Here is a 22843-nt window from a genome sequence, read left to right on the forward strand (position 1 = left end):
TGGTTCAGCATTGTATCTGGAGCTCAATAAGGATTTGTTGACTGTGTAGGGGTTGATGGGGCACTACCATTCCTTTGCCCTTTGTCTTGGACGTGGTGGAAGTTAGACATTCTTTTCAGAGTCTCTATATAAAAACCACCACAACATACATAACTTTCCATCTCTCTTGCGACTATGCTGTATGGACTTACTTTCAAGCTGACATGCATGATGGGGGTTCTGGATCATCAGATCAAATGCATTCCTCCGACTCTGCCATATTTCAGTAGAGTCAACCCCGAGATTCAGGACAAGGAATGAAACCTATGGCTTGTGTAAGATGCACTGGTAAAGCACACTTCAGAAGCATATGGCAAAAGAAGGGAAAATTAGCTTTGCCAAGGATTGGTGGATGAAGTCATTGAGGGTGGGAAACCAGTTAGAGAAGCACAGAAACAGTAAAATCTTAAAACTGAGAGATGTAAGGACAGAAAGACACTCAAATACACACACACACACACACACACACACACACAGTATTCACGTTCCAGGGCTTAATCTGTGAGCATATTCTTGGACATGGCCTCCTCATGTTCTTTTCTCCTTCAGCCTTTAAAAAAGAGATCTCTCACTTGTAGCTTCTTTGCAGGAATATTTTTAAAATTATTTATTTAAAAAATAACCCTGCCAAACACTATATTTAAGCTGCTCAGAGTTAATAATCATGCCTTCCACATATAAAGTGCCTACTTATACTTGTTGTAAGTGTCATTGGTAAGAGAAAACATTTAGATACAGTCTGTCCACTCAGATGCCAGAGTAGTAGCCAGGGTCTGCCGGATAAACCACTTTTTTGTTCTTTTAAGATTATACCCCAGCACCCCCACCCCTCCTATGTCCTCCCTTTTTCTTAAAAATTCTTTGTGACGGAAGTGAAGGTGGGAGAAGGTCAGGTCAAAAGACGAAAAGGTTTCTTTTATGATACAGGTTTACAAGTAATACGTCTTTCAACAAAGCTGTTTATTTAAGAATAAAACGGTCCCTCAGCATCCATAAAATGTGAATCTTGAGTCAAAGAATCAGCGCGGACATGTGGCTGCTCTGGCTAGTAGAGTCATCTGTGGAATGGAAAAAGAAATCCTATTGTTTGGAAAAAGGTCCTTAAATGTGATTTTAAAGATTTATTACTAAATACTTGTTCCTAGGAAGAAAATGCTAGATTCATTTTAGATATTTCCCTTTGATCAATTTTCTAATGGACTAAATTTTGTTATGTTTAACACAAATATTTCCTTGAAATACAAAGAAAGGGATGTGTGACTATATACACAAAAAGCAGTAAGTTCTATAATGTAAACAATAGTGAAAATATTACCACATATTAGTTTTTCCTAGACTTTTACCAAATAAGCTTCGTAACTTAACTGCATTAAGACTACAATTCTCTTCACGTAAATGATTCACACTCTACCACTAATTTTAAGTGATCCTTCTATCACTATCAAACACATGGTGAAGCAAGTCAAATGATTGGGGAAGGGGAGAAGCAAGTTGTCAATGGTGTGAAGTCATAACTGGAATGCAGTGATTCATAATTAGTAACTGATTACAGTTTTCTTTAATGGATGGGGAAAAGTTAAATTAGGGATTTAACCATTACCAGCAGACACAGCGAACACTTCCTATGAGTTCTAAAAGTAATTACTAATATCAGAATGTGTTCTTGGGAGTTAATCCATTTTCGACTTAATTCTGACTTGCTACATCAACAACTTTATTACTGATCGGTTAAATTCACGTTCATAATCCTGGCAGTAAGATGCTGAAATGTTCTAAAATACTCACATATTTACATACTCACTCTCTCTCTCTCACATACACACACCCCTTAAAAATCATAGGTTCAAATATTTACTAATTGAGCAACCTTCAATTAGGGTCCAGAATCTCTTATACTCAAAAATACTGCATTATCCTCAGATTGCATAATCCTCAGTATTAAAGCAAGAACATAGTTCTTATAATCCAGAAAAACTTTACAAACCAAGGAATTTAAATAAAAAATTCCAGATAGCCCTCAGTCAATCATAAATACACAAAGGTAACAGGACCTACCATTCAATCTACTGGTTTAGTTATAGAATAGGATACAAAGGGAAGGAGTAGCAATGTGAAAAGCTACCATGTTCTGGGTGTTTACTATAAGCACACATACCCTGAATGTGCTTACTCCCTGTATACACATGATCAAATTTTCACAATATGCCTGTGAAGTTGGAATTACAAATCCCATTCTATGGATGGAGTCCTGAGGTCCAAGAAAGAGCAGAGCTGAATTTGAACTGAGTTCCATTTTGCTTTAAGCCTTTGCTCTGTGGTTTCAGAACTGTGGCTCTGAAACAGCAGAGGCAGTCATGCCCTATTTACTGGGATATTGGTGTTCTAGCCAAGTTTGTTATAGAGTGCATTTTTCTGAAGGAAACTCTGAACTTTGCCAATGATTTATATTCTACACTTTGAGACTGTTTACTGTTTACCAGTATAAGTTTTATGAGGGCTGGGACCATGTCTGTGTTTTTTTTGTTGTTGTTGTTGTTGTTTTTTTAATCACAGGCAAAGTACCTAGCAGATAGGAGGTATTTAGTAACTATTTGTTAAATGAATTAACTGTGGGGAAAAAAAATTTCCTTGCAGATATAATAAAAGCAGAGTTGAGAATCCAGAAAATAATTTAGTGTACCTTTTAGGTTCAAGAAAAAGTATTTAATGCAATAAATAATGCTCAAATATGGTTACACAAAGTATTAGTAAAATCCTTTGCTATTGTTAAGCAATAAAGTATTCCTGATAACCAAATGTACGGTACATCAAGGGACTGGATATCATAATGTCTGCTTTATGAATTTTTCCCATTATAAAGTAGTTACGTCTTAGAAATTGAGTAATTTCAGTAAGTTTTCATCAGTTTCAATTTATTGAACACGTGTTAAGTTCAAATTCAGAAGGAATTTCTTTACTCTTTGCTATGACTTGTTGAATTTTTCTACTATGGTAATATTTTATTACCTCCTTTAATCTCACTAGGTAATCAGTGAGTCTCACTTGGAATTCTATCTCTTTTTATGTTGTGTCACCTTCATTTTTCTGTAAGGATCTTAAATTCAGGGATGCTGTTCATCATGGTATCCTTAGGGTTTACTATGGATCTGGTCCATTATAGAGATCCAAGAAATTTGTATGGAAAGACAACAAGGGAGTGAGAGATGTAGTGGGAAGAAGGAGGAAAAGTTGGGGGGAAGGATGGAAGGAGAGAAAGAGAAGGCAAGAGAGAGAAGAAGGAAAGCAAATAGTAAATTAGTTCTTAAAGTAGGAGAAATAAAGTTCAGGATCAACAATGCTGAATACTTGCTTAGAAACAGAGGTCTCCTGTAACATCTACCAAGGTGTTTACATGTTAAATAGCTACAGAGCACAAAGCTAGTCCATTGATAATTGCTACTTTTGGCTAAGACTTGTATCCTTGCTGATACCTCACATAGGATTTTTGAGCCTAAGGAAGTGTTTGACATTTCACTACAACCCATAAATTGCCAGATTAGCCGAATTATTCACACAGTTGATGGCAGAAGAATACATTTATTAATCCGTAGTGATATCCTCCAGATTTTCCAGGTTCTAGGGGATATAGTATATTTTTTCACCAGTTCTACTTATACTAATTTGGACTTATTATCATAGATTCATACTGTATGCAATTTAGTAATATTTTGTTCATGTGCATGTTGAGTAGTAATAGCTTTCCAAACCTGAACTTTTGTGTTTCTTGATTGCTGATACTACCAAATATAAGGGGTTTTTTTCCCCTTAAGATGGAATAAGAGCAGAACACAAGGTCTATGACAATCAGTTCTAGTGCTCTAGTTCTAGTTCTAGTGCTTCCCACTAGTTAGAGAATACTTCTACTCCTCAAAGTCAATCAGGGAGCAAACATTTATTGAACACCCAAATGATGAAATATACAAGGCTCTTAAGTAAGAATATTCTTCAGAACTATAGCGTTCCAGCCAAACAGGCATTTTTTTTAAATGTTATTCAGAAATGGAGGCTTCTGATGTCTTTCAGAATTGCTGATTTAAATACTTAACACTAATTCACCTTTTATCTTAAGAATGGCAAATACTAAAGAGCTCTTTGCAGGTATAGATTATGCAAATGTCTGGTATTCTTATTCTCACTCTCAGGGTGAAAACAAATCAAGAAGTTATTGAAGACTCCCTTAAAAAAAAATAAAAAGGGGTGCCTGGGTAGCTCAGTTGGTTAAGTGACTGCCTTTGGCTCCAGTGGTGATGATCCTGGATTCCAGGGATGGAGTCCCACATCTGGCTCCCTGCTCGGCAGGGGGTCTGCTTCTCCCTCTGACCTCTCTCCTCTCATGGTCTCTCTCTCTCTCTCTCAAATAAATAAATAAAATCTTAAAAAAAAATAAAGGTACTGTGTAAATTTTACATCATTTGTTTGTTCAAGATTCTTTTATTGAGTACCTGTTACGTTAAATGAAGATGTAGAACAGGGACATTGGAGATTTCATAAAAGTGTCTGGTGCCCCATGAGCCTGATCCTGTGTTTGAACAATGCTGTCCAAAGTATGTTATGGATTTTCCAAATAGAGTGGAAAACCACTCATCTCTCTTTCCTTCTACATCTGGTTAACTAGTTGAGCCTGTTATTGATTGCTTACCAGTACAAGAGGCTTTAAACATTATCTTTCCTGAATCTTTAATCCATTCCAATCAGGAGCCATCTGGTATTCCTAAACTACTCATAGAATATGATGTGTTGAGAAAAGTACGGTTTTTAAAAATCAAATGAGTTGCAGTTTAAATTCCAGCTCTTTCACCAGTTAATCTCTTGGTAAAATTACATAATCCTCTTAAGCCTCAGTTTTCTCCTCTGTAAAATAGACCCCTTTTTTTTCTCTCACAGGGTTGACTAGAGGGTTACAGTGAAATAAGACATATAAAATACATAGTCTGATTCCTGCCATACATTAGCAACTCAGCAAATGGCTTTATCTTCCTGGTTCCCTACTAAATGAGGGTGGGGGAGGCAGAAGGCAAACAAAACCCAGAGGGAGTGAGAAACAGGGACATAAATTATTGGAAACTACTAAATTCCTTGCTCTGACTTTTGTGTTCACTGCACCCAGTGACTCTGTACTTTAAAACGGTTATTTTCCTGCAGCATTATTTACAACAGCCAAATCATAGCAGCCCAAGTGTCCATGGATAAATGCATGGGTAAAGACGATGTGGTATATATACTCAATGGAATGTTAGTCAGTCCTAAAGAGTGAAATCTTCCCATTTGCAAAAACATGGACGGATCTAGAGGGTATAATGCTAAGTAAAATGAGTGAGTCAAAGAATGACAGATACCATATGATTTCACTTATATGTGCAATTTAAGAAATAAAGCCAAACAAAGCAAAAAGAAAAAAAGAAAAAAAAAAAAGGAGAGACAAACCAAGAAACAGACTCTTAAATCATAGAGAACAAAGTGATGGTTACCAGAGGGGAGGTGAGTGGGGGGGATGTATGAAACAGGTGATGGGGATGAAGTAGGGCACTTGCTGTGAGGAACACTGGGCATTGTGTGAAAGTGTTGAATCGCTGTACTGTACACGTGAAACAAAGATAACACTGTATGTTAACATACGGGAATATATATACTGGAATTAAAATTTAAAAAATAAAAAAATGAAAAAATGAAAAAAAAAAGTAAAGCAGTGAGGTTGATTATTAAAAGCCCTTGGAAATGGGCCTCTATCTCCTATTCTGATCTATGATGGGCCTCAGCCTGGGATTTTCATTCAGCAGATTGTAATGGAAGCCTAGAAATCCATGATTTCATAGTACTCTCTATTTTGATGTCAAGCAAGGCTGGTAACTGCTGAACTAAGGTGATGTCAAAGGCCATGATGACGAGAAGGGGCTGTCCAACTCCCAGAGAGCTCATGCTTTTGGAACAAACCCTCAGGTCTCAGTGAAACAGAAGCATATGTGATTTTTGTTATTGTGATAATTAACTTTATGTGTCAACTTGGCTGGGACACAGATGTGCCCAGATATTTGGTTAAACATTATTCTACATATGTCTTTGAGGGTGTTTCTGGATGAGATTAACATTTGAATCAGTGGATGAACAGAGCGGATTGTCCTTCCGAACGTGGGTGGGCATCATCCAATCCCTGGGAGGCCTGAAGAGAACAAAAGCAGTGTAAGGGAGAATTTGCCTCCTCTGTTTCCAAGTGAGACGCTGGTCTTCCGCACTCGGGCTGGAACTTATTCCAGGGGCTCTCCTGAGTCTCAAGCTTTTGGACTTGAATGGTCGTAGAAAAGATGGCCATTACCTGTCAGAATTTAAGAGGGCTGAGACCCATCTCAGAAGCTGAAGTTTGGCTTGGGAAATCTGAGGGAAGTCTGGAAGATGAGTTTTCTTGCTATCTTCAATGAAGAAGTTTAAAATAGCCTGCATATCTTCCTCTCACAGGTGGTGGAGATTCTGTAGAGAGGGATAAAGTCAGGAATACCCACTGATTTCAGAGTGGCGGAGGAAGGATCAACAGGTTACAGTGAGTTCCTTGTAATTTGCCATTTAAAGAGATGATGGAGGTCTCGTCTGTTCCTATCTCAGGGCTATAGAGAAAGGAGGGTAGGGCATAGAGAAGACCTGCCTTTGTCGGCCTCCCCACTTAGACTTGCTCATCTATTAGAGGTTACTTTGCTTGATGAATTCCTTTTCAGTGAGTCTCTGGAGTACTGCTGGGGTCGTTTCTGACAACTCTCTTCCCTCCATGCCTTAGAAGACCATCACAACCCAAACTGTGCTCAGTGAAATAGATGTTCGTAGGTGTTGCATAAAAGGAGACTCTACCATCAACCACGTTTGGGAAACAGTGGGTTAACAAAGAGACACAAGTTCCTTTCCAGCAGGTTTTCTCAGATCTTTTAACAAGTTGGTGCACATTGTGAATCTGCAAGAGACAAATAAAATTTGAAGCATTTCCCCCAAACCCTTGACCATGGTGGCTTATTAGTGAGGATTCCCCTGGTCATAGGTGATGGAAATTGAGCTCCAACAGGCATAAGCCACAAAAAGAGTTTACTGGCTTGCAGAATCATAAAGCCCAGGCATGGCTGACTCTGGAGGCCTCAAATGATGTCACAGTTATCTGTCTCTTTCCATCTCTTGCCTCAACCTTCCTTTGGGTTGGCCGTGATCTCATCAAGTCTTTCTCTACGGGGTGGTCCTTGGCAGCTCCAGACTATATTATACTTACGGTTACAAATTCCATTTGCAGAAATCTCCACTACAGAAGGGAACTTATTTTAAGTGAATTGTTTTTGAACTTAGAATTATTTAAATTGTAAGAAATTAAGTTATAATAATGAGATATAAAATGTAATTTCTGAAAACTTTGTTTTTATATAAAAACAAAGTTTTTATTTTTGTTTTTATACAGAAGTCTTCTCGATGACAGCCTATGGTATTGGTGCATGCTGGTTTAAGACACCATGAAACCAACCTAATGGAAGCTACCCTTCAGAACTATTAATGTACTTGAGAACTTGGTTTGCTTTCCAATTTCTTGACATTTTCCTGTTTCAAATTAATGATTTCTAATCTACACAGTGTTTTCTTATTGCTTCAAGAGTCTTTAGGGGCCGCTTTGAGTTAAGGAAATAGGTTATCAACACATTAAGGTAAACATACAATTTATAAAATACATAACAGAGTATTTAAAATGGAATCTTAAAAAATATCTTCAGCCCTTACTCTTTAATCTCTGACCATGAACCCATTTTAGTGGAACTCTTAGAAAATTACAGAAGATAGATCCACTTAAAAATTTTTATTAGTTGTCAACTTTATTGTAAAGTTATGACTAGACTCCAGACGTATTTGACTGTGACTCCCAGGATTCTCCATTAGTGTCCCAAATTGGTTTTAAATCATCAACATCAGATCATGATACTGGCAGGAATTGCTGTAGAGTCCATGTGAGAGTAGCTTCTCTTTAATCGTCCAACTGGTAATCATTTTCATTTTGAAATGGATAATGGTAATGAGTTTACTTTTACAGATGGCATATTTTGGGGGATTTTGATTTTTCTAAACTAAGGAAATTATTTTAGCAAGTTAGAAATTGAATTCCTTGGAGAGGCTCATTTCTCTTCCCATATATTTCCTGTGTCCTTCTGACAAGCTAGGAAGAGAACTATAATGAAAACAGAATCATTTGGAATTTTTATAACTGGATTCGTAACCACTTTGTTGATCCTTTCTATTATGTTACTTCCTATTCACCAGTGATAATATCTTGAAAGATTTCAAGATTCTTCAAATCTGAATAATTAAAAGAGATCATACTATGCCTAACAATAAAATAACTGAATATTATTTGTTTTATTGCTTGAAAACTAGTTATCCATATAAAATACATGTGTGCACCTTCTTTCAATTGTTGGATGTGAGAGATCACTATGCAAGATAATAAAGTTTCTGACAGAATTCTTTGTCCCAATCTCTTGAATAAAATGCTTAAATGTCATGATCGTTTTAGGTAACAGCTAACATTCATTGATAAGTGCTCTGTACAGATGATCACTCTTAAATCTCACAATGACTTTAGAAAAAAGTTAGCATTTTTTTACCCTCAATTTTACAGAGTTGGACATTGAGGCACGGGGAAGTTAAGTTTAAAAATGGCAGAATAGGCTGGGCAGTCTGAGAACAGAACCAGGCATAGTGACCACGCTTAGTCTAACGGTGGATTGTTTTACCTGGGCACAGATTACTTGAAAACATTACTTAAGGTACAGCCACAATGGGAACCTTTGGATTTATCTTAAATGTAGAAGAGCCTTACATTAAGGGTGCTGGCACACATAGGTACGTGTACACACACACACACACACACTCCACAACTGCCTGACGGCTCAGCACTTTTTGGTTATTGCCCTGCTTTTGTTTTCCTGACTTGAGTTAAAAAGACTTTAACAAAGCTCCCATAAATAAGAGACCAAGTAAATAAAAATCTCATATTTGTAGTGTTACACTAATAAGCTTAATAACAATAATCCGCAAACATCTGCAATCATAAAATAAAAACTTCATTACCATTTCAATGCAGTCACTGCAAATCCTCAGGTTAGCCAGTACACCAGCTGCGTCCTGGGGCTTCACAACACAAACAGCAATTCATTCCAAATTACCACTCTCTGTTAGTGACTCTTGCTCTCTGGCTCCCGTCCCAAACACTCCTGCTGTTCAGGTCTATTGTTTCCCCTCACTAGAAGCCTTTTATTTCCTGGGAAAGCTTGAAGGATGGTCTCCATGAAAAACTAGGCTAATCTTCTAACTTCTGATCTCCTACTCTCTGTCCTCCACTATTCTGGGCATACCCAGCCTTCCCTTCTCTCGTCCCAGTGACACTGAATACACAATCTAGGTGTATAGAATACTTTACCCAAAGGGTGAAACTGAAGGGGTTAACCAAGCTTCTGCTATTTTATGACCTTGTAAAATGAGCTAGTTCGAGATGCCGATAATGAGCCTCAGTCTCTCTACAGGAGCTGTGGAGCTCCCTAATTCCTGCCATGGGCCTCTAAGTCATCAAATTCCATATAAAATTACAGAGGACCTCCCTCTGAGACTTTATGGCCTCAGAACAGCAGGTGAAAAACCGGATTGGTGGAAAATGGACAGTCTCTGAGTCACATGTAACACACATCCCAGCTTATAGAAATTTTTTCCTACTTAAGAGATCATACTTAACAGGCAGTTTATTTTTATGCTGCAAAATACTTGTCTATTCCCTTTCATCTGGAGCTTAAACTTTTTTGCAATTCTGAATACAACTGAAGAGAAGGAATGAGAGGATATTTGATCTTAGCCCTACTGATCTGAGCTGTACTGACATATAAGATTTCAGGACAACAATGTCTTTTGGATTAAGTTTTCCAGGGCACAAACATAACGAAGAAATTGGTTTCTTCTAGGATATGGAAATTCAAGTCCATTCATTGTCAAAGTAGGGGTCATTTAAATATTTCTTTTACCTATAATTTCTAATCAGATGCTAGAAAACATGGGGAGAAATGTACTTCTTTTAAAAAAAATTATCTGCTGTTTTGTTGTCATAACCCAGTACCTGGTCAGATGACCTCACATTGTTTTCCTAGGGTTCTGGGGATCTCTTTTTAAAGATCCTTTAAATCTTCACCTGGGAGCCTTTTACTGAGCAAGTGGATAGCCTCCTAAAGCCACAAGCTGGCATCAGAGACCATCTTCCCCTTGGAATGTGACACCTGACTGAAAATGAGGTTAGCTTTAATCGCAGGCACCACAGATATCTTCATTCTTGGATGATGTGCCTATTTTGATTCCATCAAAAAAAGAGGATAGCTCTGGTTGCTAACACAGCATATGCCTCTGTTGAGAGGAAACGTGGCAGCCGTTCCTAACACCACATATCCTTCCCCAAGCAGCCTGTCACACAGACCAAACAGTGTTTTTACGTGGCATATTTATAAAGGTGAGAGGGTAGAAGAATCTGTCTTTAGGGTTCCACTGTCCATTATGGACATAGCTACTGGGGAAACTTGTCAATAAACATGGTCATGGGCTCATCTTCCTAGATCGGATATTTCCCAGATAGATCCCATCTCAAGGTCCACTTTTGAATCTTTACAAGAAATGTGCCACAAAGACATTTAGGCCTTGCATTACAAGGGATGGAAATGGGACATCCTGGAAAGCTGATTCCTTTTAAACACAAAAGCTAAGGGTGAGCTTACCTATTACTTATTGCTTCTTTGTAATGTTCTCCTCGGCAGCTAGCAAAAGGTGCTTGATTTTTTTTTTTTTTTTTTTTTTTTTAAGATAGAAAAATAAAGTGACATCTCTTTATGGAGTTCACCAGCAGAGCCACACATTGTGGGTTGTTTTGACAATTGGTTTCTAAAAATAGATTTAGGATAAATGTAGGCATTCCTTGGCATGGTTAGAGTCATCACAAACTGCCTACAAAATCAACTCCTGGTACCCAAATGCCTATTTTTAGGAGACCCCAATGAGTTGTGGTCATTTTGGGGACATTTACGTGGCTCCTAGTAATTCATAAATGATGGATTACTGTGATGAGTGCAAACTCTCAAACAAGATTCAACTTAAAGACATTTTTTTTTTTCTGAAAGTGCTATCCTGAGCCTTGTTTCATCATACCAATATACTGTATTAAAACAAGGAACTACAAATTGACTCACACAGATGGTTTGTATAGACTGAGTTCAAAATGCACCATTCTTAAAAGAGATGAGGAAAGGAATGCCAGCAGCCACGTGGCTGTCATGTTATCATCAGTGTCAGCATATGATAGGAGAGGTGAGATTCTGGGAGGCAAGAGACCTTGGAACAGGGATTCAGGCACAGTATTTGATTACTGCAACTTGTTACAGGCATTACATTCAATACCTTCCATAGAGATAGGATAGAAAGAGTGGGTAATTGGATAACTTTTTCTGGGATAATTAGAATACCAAATTAAAAGTTTACCAAATTAAGTTTACAGCTTCTTAAAGGAGACAGAATACTCAATTCAACTCTTCAACAGGAGGTTCTATCTATCTAATCAATCTTTCTACATACTCACCTGTTCCTATCTGTTTATTTAGGAAATATCTGTGTACTTGATATACATTAAATATCTCCATGTGCATAGCAAATGTCTAGGGATAGCACATAATAAGCCAATCAAATAAAGTCTATAATAATTAGAAATACACACTTCCATTCAGAATACTTGATACTGTTAAACATAAAAGTAAATGAGACAACAGAATCTTTTTGAAGAAAATCTTGGTTTAAATATGCAAATAATTGCAAGCTGGTGCAGCCACTCTGAAAAACAGTACGGAGGTTCCTCAAAAAGTTGAAAATAGAGCTACCCTACAACCTAGCAATTGCACTACTGGGTATTTACCCCAAAGATACAAATGTAGTGACCTGAAGGGCACGTGCACCGGAATATTTAGAGCAGCAATGTCCACAATTGCCAAACTATGGAAAGAGCTTAGATGTCCATCAACTGATGAATAGATAAAGAAGATATGTTACATATATACACGATAGAATACTACACAGCCATCAAAAAACCTGAAATCTTGCCAATTGCAACTACATGGATGGAACTAGAATATATTATGCTAAGCAAAATAAGTCAATCAGAGAAAGAAAATTATCATATGATCTCACTGATATAAGGAATTTGAGAAACAAGACAGAGGATCATAGGGAAGAGAGGGAAAAATGAAACAAGATGAAACCAGAGAGGGAGACAAACCATAAGAGACTTTTAATCAGGAAACAAAATGAGGGTTGCTGGAAGGGAGGGTGGTAGGAGGGATGGGGTAGCTGGGTGACGGACATTGGGGAGGGTGTGTCCTTTGGTGAGAAAAAAGAAAGAGTAGATTTGATGGGTTATAGAATGAGGTCTCTAACTTTATTAGATTTTGTCAAATTGTTCCTTAAAAGTGGTTCTATCAATTTATATGCAATGACAATGACAAAGTTTCCAAGAAAAAAAAAAGCAAATAATGTTGATGCTTTATACAAGATAGATTAGATTAATATTTCTTGTTTTTGTGGCACCCTCTAACATAGAGTCTTTATATACTTGCTTCGTCTTACTCTTCCCTCTTCACATGCTACCTTGACTTAAATCTTTGTTTTTGGTGATGAAGACCCTCTGAACATTTTTCATTCTGTCTTCTTGATCAGTAGAGTTCTGTAGAGTGATCTCATTTTTTAAAGGCCAACTAAGTTGCCCTATTACTAAAATGCTTTTTGATTTCTAGAGATGATTATTCCAACTTGAAAATCTTTCTTAACTTCTTAGAAACGCAAGTGTAGACTACATTAACCATAACTGTATGAAGGAAAATGTGCAGATATTAAACTTCTGCTAAAGATAATTTGGAGTTCGGTGGGGGGGGGGTAAAAGCAGAAGTGGAAATGGGGGTCAGAGGAAGGGGATAATTAAAACCACCGTGATTAAATTCAGCATATTGAAATCTTTCAATGAAATGAGAATGATCATTCATGCCCTGAGGGAAAATTGCCTTTCCCTTCTGGATGGAATTCCTATTTTTGAGAACTGCAAATTTGCTAAAGTAGTAGATTCGTCCAAAATTAGCTTGTAAAGTGCTTGCAATAAGCAACATCTCCAAATCATGGTCAAATGGCATTTTGTACAGATATTCCATAACAAAATATTTTAACGTAGGTTAAAGTACAATTATGAAAGTGCATTCTATTTCTTTAGGGTTTTATTACTGTGTTTTACAAATTTAATACCTTATCCTGAGCTGATAGGAGCCAAAGAATAATACATTTCTATGTTTGGCAAGGATATCCAGCTTCCATACTTCAGAACCAAGGGAGGCTGTCCTCAAAAATGCGTGAGGTTTTTCACTGAATGAAACATTGCTAATGCCATGGCTGGTCATCTGCCTCCAAATTTAGCAAATTTAGCAAGTCAAATGAGAACTATTTATTAAGTACCTGTAGCATGCAAAACCCTGTATGGTAAGTAACACAATATTGACTTAACAAAAAAAGGGAAAAAAAAATCCTAGTACAGTAGGTGATACAAACAAGAGTTTGGCAACAATCAGTTTCTTTCCTGACTTTTAATGTGGGATGGGGGTGGGGAGGAGCAGAGGTTGGGATAAATAAAATAGGAAAAAGTTACACAGTATTCAAGGAAAGGCTATGTGGTTTGAAGTGTTCTCAGTGTCCAGGGTAGGGTGGCGCTGACTGGTCCTTTCTCTTTCAGATCCACTGGTGACTCAAGGTCCAGGTTTACAACATGGCCACACTGGTGTGGAGAAAGCAAAGCTTGACTTCTCTCATGGGAACCGAATCCACAATCTCATTCTTACTAGTTTTACATTCTAAGAGAGCTCGAGAACAATACAAATGAGTGGTGATTTTAGGAACCATCCTTAGATGTAACACTTTGACAGACAAATCACTATAGTTCTCTCCTACCTATCAATTATAACTGAGTAGCCCACTACACTTTGATCTGGCAGAATGCTGGAAAGTTATTTGGATTGTTTTTCCACTTATATAGTTCAAGGTAAATCCCAACAGGGTTATAAACCATAGGAATTTTCAAGCCTACATAGCCCCTGATCTTTTCAACAGCCCCAAGGGGCCCTAGGACCCCTTGAAGTTAGACTCCAAGTAATGTGACAAATTCTCACTCTGTTCTGAAGAAGATCTAAAAGCAGTAAATCAGCTTCTCTGGACCCTGTTGAGATTGAGTCCACCAAGGAAGTTTCCTTATCAACAGCAGTGGGATTAATTACTGGCCCAATAATAAAACCTTTTCCCCCACCATAGATATGAAGAATTTGGAGTGTGGTGGATGAGTCTTTTCACCTTCCCCTTGATCTGAGCTGATTCTGATGTGTTTTGGCAATTAAAATGTGGTATAAGTAATGCTGTGTACTGATACCTTTTGGGATCCTGTGAGAAGCCCAAGCAGCATGGAAAGGCTGTGGAGAAGAATCCAGGGGCTCCAATCAACAGCCCTGGCTGAGTTTCCAACAACATGCGAGTGAGCCGTCTTGAATTCTAGGCCAATCTGGCCTCCGGAGGAACACAGCCCCAGCAGACAGCGTACAGAGTAAAAGAACTGCTTAGCTGAGCCCTGTTAACTGACAGTATCTTTAGGATAAAATGATGATTGTGGTCATTCTAAACCACTAAGTTTTAGGGTGATTTGTTATATACCAAAACCCATACAGACATTAATATTTTCTCCAAGCTTGCTTTCAACCCAATGACACTTACTTGAATAAGATGTCTAACTGGGGATAGCATAATGTATAGAGAAGTTGAATCCTTATGTTGCATACCTGAAACTAATGCAAGACTGAGTCAACTATAGTCAAGTTAAAAAAATTTTTTTTTTTTTTTTTTTTAAATCTAGCTGGGGTAGTATCTGGTTTTGGAATTTTTTTCTTAAATGTAATTGTTTTGAGTGGATAAAAGTCAAAGTTGAGGCTATGGTGGCAAAACCACTAAGTCACTGGAAAAGGGGGTGAAGCCAAATGTTGTGGGGACAATGGTGTCGGGAGAAGGTTTCTGGGTTGGGAAAGGCTGCGTCAGTATCATCTGGTCAGTGTCACATGCCAGTGCCCCCCAGGAGAAGCTCCTGGACTTCAACATTCTGCCTAGACTTTCAGAACTGCATGAGTAAACCTTTATTCTTTTATTATTTTCATATTGAATTAGAAGCTCTTTTACATAAATATAATTTTCTTCAGCATCGGTTGATTTTTTTGGACCATGAAATTTAGCAGGAAATTAAAAGCATGAAGGCTTGCATGGCATAATGCTGAGCTCTGCAAGTTTGAAATAAAACTTTATCTAATTCTGTCCCCCAAATCTGCTTTTTAGAAGCACAAGTCCTGACAAGCTCACATTACTCACATTCACATTTGTGACTGCCACCTCACTCTCCTCCTGAGATGATTCTGTTGCTCACCAGTTTGATGGTTCAGTAGAACATGCATTTGCCAATAGCCTGGGTCAGGTGCCAGCTGCTTTGGGGCTCCTTTGATTGCCATGTCCCTTCTGGAGAGAACAAGTTGCCAAGGAAGTAGCAGGAGTCAAAAATGAGTCAAGGTCAGGAGACAATAGCCGTGGCATCAGCCCTTGTGGAAATTAGCAGAGTTCACCGTAGGATGAAGGCATTAGGTACAGTGCCAAGCATCTGACCAGAACCATTCAGGCTAGCGTTGAATTTGAGGGCCGTCAGTTCTCTATTTATCCAGTTAGATTCTGAGAGAAGGAACTGGCTTTCTTCTAGAAAGTGGGTGGGATTATTGTTGTGCCTGCTTAGAAATAAAAGGCCAGATCTTTGGTGCAGGGCACGGAGCCAAATGTAGTGGTGCTAAAGTACTAGGTGACTGCAGGAGGGTAATAAAGGGAAGTATGACAGGTCAAGTTCCACAGGTCAAGCCTGTGGAGGCACGCAGAGGGCAAGGATGTAACCAATCGTGAAGGGATGACAACAGAGAGCTCCAGTTTGGGAAGCAGAGCTTAGAAAGATTCCTGGATACAAACTGCTACAAATGATGGGAGATTTTAAAATGCTGTGGGCGGGCAAACATGCCTGAAAGGAGGGAACAATAATAAGCACAAGAAGGATCCTGAATTAAAAATCAAGAGGTCTGCAATGTAGACCTAGTTTAGAAGCGAACTAGTTGAATGACGTTTAGTAAGTCATTTCATACCAAGAAATAAATGCCAGGATTGGTACAATCAAGTGGTTGTATTGTGCCTACAACTGACTGTCCATTACTACTAGAGTATGTGCCGTTTTCCACAAGGATGAGCTTCTGAGAAGACTAGACTATAGATTTGGCATTCAAAGTTTGAACCGAGTCCACCTTTGTTGTCATTGGAATTTTCCTATATCTAAGATCACATTTAGCTGTGACTCTATATGCTTCTTTTATTTCAGTCTTGAACTTACATGAGTTCAAGTTTATTTTCACAGCTGGGTTGCCTGTCAACCTTCAGTCTATAAGAAACTATTGGAAAGCAGCTATCTGTAGTTATTGACATTGAAAATGGGGGAGCAATTCTTGTTTTCACTCTGGATTGGATTACTAGGTATGGGGAACCAAAATGGGGGGGGGCTGCTGTGAGTGTGGGCCACAGGTGGGGGGGTCACCAAGACCGGAGATCCAGAGTGTGTGGACCTCAACGCTGTCTCCTGACACTCAGAGTAAAGGGACTTGCTAGAGGGCAAAGAACTGTTTGTCTTTTGCTACAGAGCATGCATGTCTGCAGAACAGAGACCCTGATATGTCAGAGTTATTTACTAGCTCCCCCCAACAGACAGGGAACACTGAGGGCAACTGTTTTACACAGACTAGGAAATATATGGTCCTACATAAGTCATCACATAAGTCTTGACAATTACTTGTCCTCTGAGAGGCCATAAGTATTTTGCTTTTCCCTCTCAAATACTGCTCAGAGTGCTCTGGGATGCATATCATCAGGAAATAGTAGAGTCCCACTTTCCTCTTCTCATCCATGGAGAGGAAAGAAAAATAGGCTCTGGACACAGTTTAAGCTTTGCTTTTATAGTTAACAAATATGCCACCAGTCTTATCCATATTACTTCTGGCCGAATTACTAAGAATCATCCTAATCATCACCACCATGTTTGTAACTCCAATTAAAGGTACCTACCTCACACCAGGCACTGTGCCAAATACCAACATACTGTCACTGACCAAATGCTCCCAAGAATGCTGGGAGGTTGTTATTACAGCCCCTGTCTCATATACGGGGATTCTTTAGGCCAGTAGGTCAAAGCAAAAATATTTAACAACCAGTCCCGTAAGGTGATAGATCTGAAGCTATGCACAGACATCCCAGCATTAACAGGTTGAAAATTAGCTCTCATCTTTCCCCCTATTCTTTTCCTGGGTGGGATCAATTCTTTCTTCAAGTCTTAGTTTAAATATCACTTTTTCCAAGAGGAGTCTAACCTCTAAGGACCTGGGCTAGTGCTTCCTCTGTGAAAGCCTCATAACACTGCCCTTCTGAGTAAAGTGTGTCACACCTCCAATAGCTCCCTCCCGTCTTATCCTCTCCAGATCAGTGCTCTAACCGAGTTCCCCATTCCACCTCTCCTTGTAAGAGAGATGAACTAATGTTTCCTTGTGTGTGCCTGTGTGTGGGGTTATCGGTTATCATCAAGATTAAATTTTGTATTTTCAATATAATTATAATCTAGAGAAATATATATATACTTTAATACTTTAAATATATATATACATATATACACACATATATAAACATATATATATATATACACATACACACACACACTTTAATATATATAAACAAAGATTTATAGGCACTCCTATAGAGAACACATGTGGGAAATCCCACATTTTGTTATGGAACTGGAACATGCGCGAGTCACTGCTGGTTTCTACAAAACATCTTTCAGGATACTCAACCAGTGATGCTAATTTGAATTGCACTGGTGTTGGGAGTTCTGCCTGCATTTATTTTATAACTTTGATATGTTTTTGTAACTACATGAGCTACATGTGTAATGTATTCATATCTAGTTGATGTGTTTTCATGAAATGTCATAATACAATTAATATAAGTCAATGCTAGGGGTCTGGGAGAATCTGGTTTTTGCCCATAAAAAGGAGGCCTTTATGTTCCCTAAGTCTGAGAAACACTGGAGAAGACAGTCATTTCCATAAGGGCAGGACTGGTTTCTTGTGTTCATAGCTGTGTGTCTGCATGTGGTAATTGGCCCACTGGCCAGCATGTAGTATGTTCTCATACTCCATGGGAGTATGGCAGGCAAAATCTTTCATCTTATTGATGGACTCTTGCTTTTCTTAATCTGTTCTCCTGTGTGAGTTCCATGCTCTGGGCTTCATGGTGAAAGCCCATTGGCTTCTCTGACTTTTCTCTTCCTAACTTGATGCTACCCCCTTTGTTTCCTGTGTTCCTGTGTTTCCTGGTAATCCCCACATGGCTGTCAGTCTTTCTGGGCCAGTCCTTCAGAAGCCCTAACAACAACAACAACAACAACATCAACAACTACAACTAGACATGTTGCTTTCTAAAATGAGTCATTTCCAGTCTACTTTTCACACTAAACAATTTTAGAGCACTTTGCAATATGATCCAACTTTCCAAAAATTTTCAGAAATTTTTCAGGAGCACAACTTGGCTGAAAACACTTAGAATATTGTATCTGATGAAAACAGAATGTAGTAACACAGGAATTTTCTTTGATACCAAGTCATTTAAACTCCAAAGCAACAGGTAAAACAAAATAAACTTAATGTCTCTTATTTAATTTCTTAAAGTTTGTTTGTTTGTTTGTTTATTTTTAGCAATCTCTACACCCAATGTGGGGCTCAAAATCACAACTCCAAGATCAAGAGTTGTATGCATGGTCTCCCCACTGAGACAGACAGGTGCTCTAGGCTTCATTCTCTTAAATGTGTGAATACTGAGATACAGCTCAAAAATATTTTACCAGGAAGCAAATGTTACAGGAAGCATAATAAAAAATGCTTTTAAAGTTTTTTCCTCTACTGAATTGCTAAAATAATTTGCATTGAAATAATCAGATATCTGATGTTTTTATAGAAATAAAAGGGGGTAGAGGCAAATCAGCAGACTTGGGTTAAATATGGGTGTGCCATTTATTTCTAGACACTTAATTTCATTGATAGTCTTATTTAATTCTCATAGACTTTTGTGAGATAATGTATATGAGGAAAGGCTTTGTTTGTTTGTTTTTACTAGAAAAAACTATATTTACTATACACGATTTTAAAACAGATGAAGTCACTTGATTAGCTAACTGGTAATCAGACCTGCTACTGGTGGGCTCCTTGAAAAGGAAGCATTTGTATTACTTTCTTACCACTTTCAAGTGGATTTAATAAATTCTATGCAGACTGAATAACTGTCACAGCACTGGCCAGAAAATGAAGTATGTTATGGTACCTGTTTCACTGGGCTTTATCATTTAGTTGGAGTATTGCATATGCTACTGTGTACCTAGTTGGCAACCATTAAAATTGTTTAGAGATTAACTTTTATTGTATGACATCTAGAGTATGAAAGATACTAAAAATACAGATTAAAGAATCAGTGAGGGGCGCCTGGGTGGCTCAGTAGGTTAAGCATCTGCCTCTGGCTCAGGTCATAATACCAGGGCCCTGGGATCCAGCCCCGAGATGGGCTCCCTGCTCAGCAAGGAGTCTGCGTCTCCCTCTGCGCCTACCCTCACTCATGCTAGCTCTCTATCAAATAACTAAATAAAATCTTAAAAAAAAAAACACACAAAAACTTAAGTACCAGTGAAATAACGCCACAGGAGATAATATCACATAGAGAGAATTATTTTTTTTTTGAAAACATGTTACTTCTTGATCTTTATGAATTAGCTTTGTGACAGATGGGAGATAATATGGGTCACCGGGTGGTAGGAGGCTGCCATTATAACAAATACCTTTTCTGGGGTGTTATCTTCCCCCCTTCTCTTCATAGTAGCAGATAAATCAGTTCAAAGGAAATACTTTAAAAAAGAAAAAAATAAAGAAAAGGAATTCAGGAACAATGGGGTTCATCATTGTATTTTTACGTGGTTCTTCTTGTACAACCTAAATCACAGCTGTGGGGGGTGAGACCAGTTGGGTCTTCTAGACAAGGAAGGGTCAAAAGAATTGGGTTCCAGATCATTCTGCTATTTAATACCAGAGATCTTAGGCAATCCCTTAATTTTTCTATAACTCGGTGTTCTTAACTGTGCTTTGATGGTTCACTGAGCAATATATATGAACTTTTCAGAGCAATGTAAAAATCCATCAAAACTAAAGAATTTTACTGAAGCAGGATTCCCTAGAATGCATCCTCTGCTGGTAATGTGTATGATGATTATCAAAGAGAAAATAGGATTGAGCATTTCTCAAAAACTTATTTGCCCTGAGAACATTTTTCATCTATTAAAGGTCTGTATAATTATGTTCAACTGAGACTACACTACCAAAATCCCTTGAGAAAGCATGGTAAGGCTTGTTGGGACCCTTTCCAGATCTCCCAAGGCAAAATGCCTAGTGCAGATGGTAGGGTGGGCAATTCCCATTGCTTCATTTCTCACATGTGCCCCAATCATGAACACCTGCTCTGAGATGAGGACTTTGTCAGAACTTTGTGTAAGGAAGAATGATCAATAGAGCTTATTAGAAACTCAGATGTGCAGGTTCTGTCCTCAAAAACTAATAAAGGGGGCCCAGGAATCTGCATTTATATAGAGCACCTCAGGTGATTCTGATGCTGGCATCTGTGGACCAGATGTTGAGAAACATGGCTCCATAGTTCTCATCTGTGGCCTCCTGGAGATTCATCCCAGGAGCTCCTACAATCTACTGACACTCAGGCATTGCCCATGGAGATTCTGATGTGAAGAGTCCAGTGGAAGGCCTGAGTACCACCAGGTGAATGCGTTGCTTAGTCAGGGATGAGAACTGCTGACCCAAGGATCCCAAATCTGTAGGGTTTAATGGAGGATGGGCATGGTTTCTTAAACTGCAGATTGATAGGTCAAGCTCTTAGAAGGCATGGGTTGAAGTCCAGGAACTCATGTTTTCAACAAGCCAGTGAGCTGATTCTCATTGTTAGGTAAGTTCTGGATCAAGTGTGTTAGATATCATAGAGGAGTTTATCAGATGGTTCACTATCATAGTGACTATGGCAGAACACATGTCCTCAGGTGGGGAAACTGAGGTTAAGGAAGAAAAGATAAGAGAAGCAAGAAAGGGGTACCTGGGTGGCTCAGTGGGTTAAAGCCTCTGCCTTCGGCTCGGGTCATGATCCCAGAGTCCTGGGATGGAGCCCCCGCATTGGGCTCTCTGCTCAGCAGGGAGCCTGTTTCCCCCCTTCTTTTTCTGCCTGCCTCTCTACCTACTTGTGATCTCTGTCAAATAAATAAATAAAAATCTTAAAAAAAAAAAAAGAAAAAAGAAAAGCAAGCAAAACCAGAGCACTGACAGGGAAGGCAAGCTAGTGAGCTTGCTTCCTTAAAAGGATGACAAAAGAAAGATCGAGAGAAAGTCTTTCTATTTGGACTTTCTTTGCACAGCTGTGGGGTCCCAATAATCCTAATGGGAAGGGTTCTGAATTCTGCTAATCTTGAATTTATGATATAATCAGGTTAGAAAAGTATATAGTTATGCTTTTAGAATTTTGAAAAAAATTTACAATGAAGACATTTAAAAATTACTGAAGTGGTGTGTGTAGGTTTTTTTTTTTTTTTTCTTGAGATCATGGTTTTCTTCAGGTTTTAAATGGTTAACATTTATGGATGTGGTTTTACTGTGGAACTCTGTCTCTACTACTTTTCAAGGGAGGGAGAATTAAAACGTATTTGTGTGTTGTGCACATCTCATTGATTCTTTACCCATTTGCCATGTTTACTAGAGTTTTAGAAACTTATGATTTTTTATGATTTATTTATTTTTTAATTAATTTTTTTATAAACACATAATGTATTTTTATCCCCAGGGGTACAGGTCTGTGAATCGCCAGGTTTACACATTTCACAGCAACTTTTGATTTTTTAAATGCATGTTACTATAAATTAGGTCCAGTAATCAGAAGGCAATGGGCCTCTGTGTATGTAGTTTCAAAACCCTATGAAAATGTCCGTAGACATTCTCCATCTTAGTACGTTTAAAGTCAAATATATAATTTTCAGAAACATTTAACAAGATTGATGTTATACACATTTTTCTAAGGATACCTTAGGTGCTAAGCCCCCTCATGGGAATTAATACAGTTATATTTAATCTGATACCAGACTGTTCATAATGAATTCTTTTTGCCAAGTAACAAAATGGGTGAAAACGTATGAAATAGTTAAATCAGTGATCTAGTTGTAAAGATGTTTCAAGTGTTCCTTTTAGCTTTGAATGACTCCATTGATTTGGCCATTTAAATCAACTGTAAGAGAGCACCTCCAATTTAAGCCGTCCTTGCTTGGCTTCTCCTCCACCCTAACCACCCCCCAGGCTGGCAACCCTCCACCCTTCCCTTTTCCCTCACCTTCCTGTGGCTCCTAGATTTATTCTCTGATCAGCTAGTGGCTGGAAATGATAAACAGTGGCGGCCAGCAAAATGCCATGCAAATTCTATCAGGAATGCGCCTAATAAACAGAGCTGATGGTTA

The 22843-nt window shown here is 38.4% G+C and overlaps 1 long non-coding RNA gene across 1 annotated transcript in view; it reads left to right on the top strand.

The window, feature by feature from the left end:
- The window catches only part of LOC131839247 (uncharacterized), a 33722-nt gene extending 25172 nt beyond the window's left edge, over positions 1 to 8550 (top strand). The window contains exon 4 of the long non-coding RNA XR_009356882.1: positions 7502 to 8550. This is a non-coding gene — a long non-coding RNA (uncharacterized LOC131839247). The remainder of the gene's footprint in view (positions 1 to 7501) is intronic.
- The last annotated feature ends 14293 nt before the right edge of the window (positions 8551 to 22843 follow it).

Source organism: Mustela lutreola, chromosome 8, assembly GCF_030435805.1.
Source record: "Mustela lutreola isolate mMusLut2 chromosome 8, mMusLut2.pri, whole genome shotgun sequence".
NCBI classification, from domain to species: domain Eukaryota; kingdom Metazoa; phylum Chordata; class Mammalia; order Carnivora; family Mustelidae; genus Mustela; species Mustela lutreola.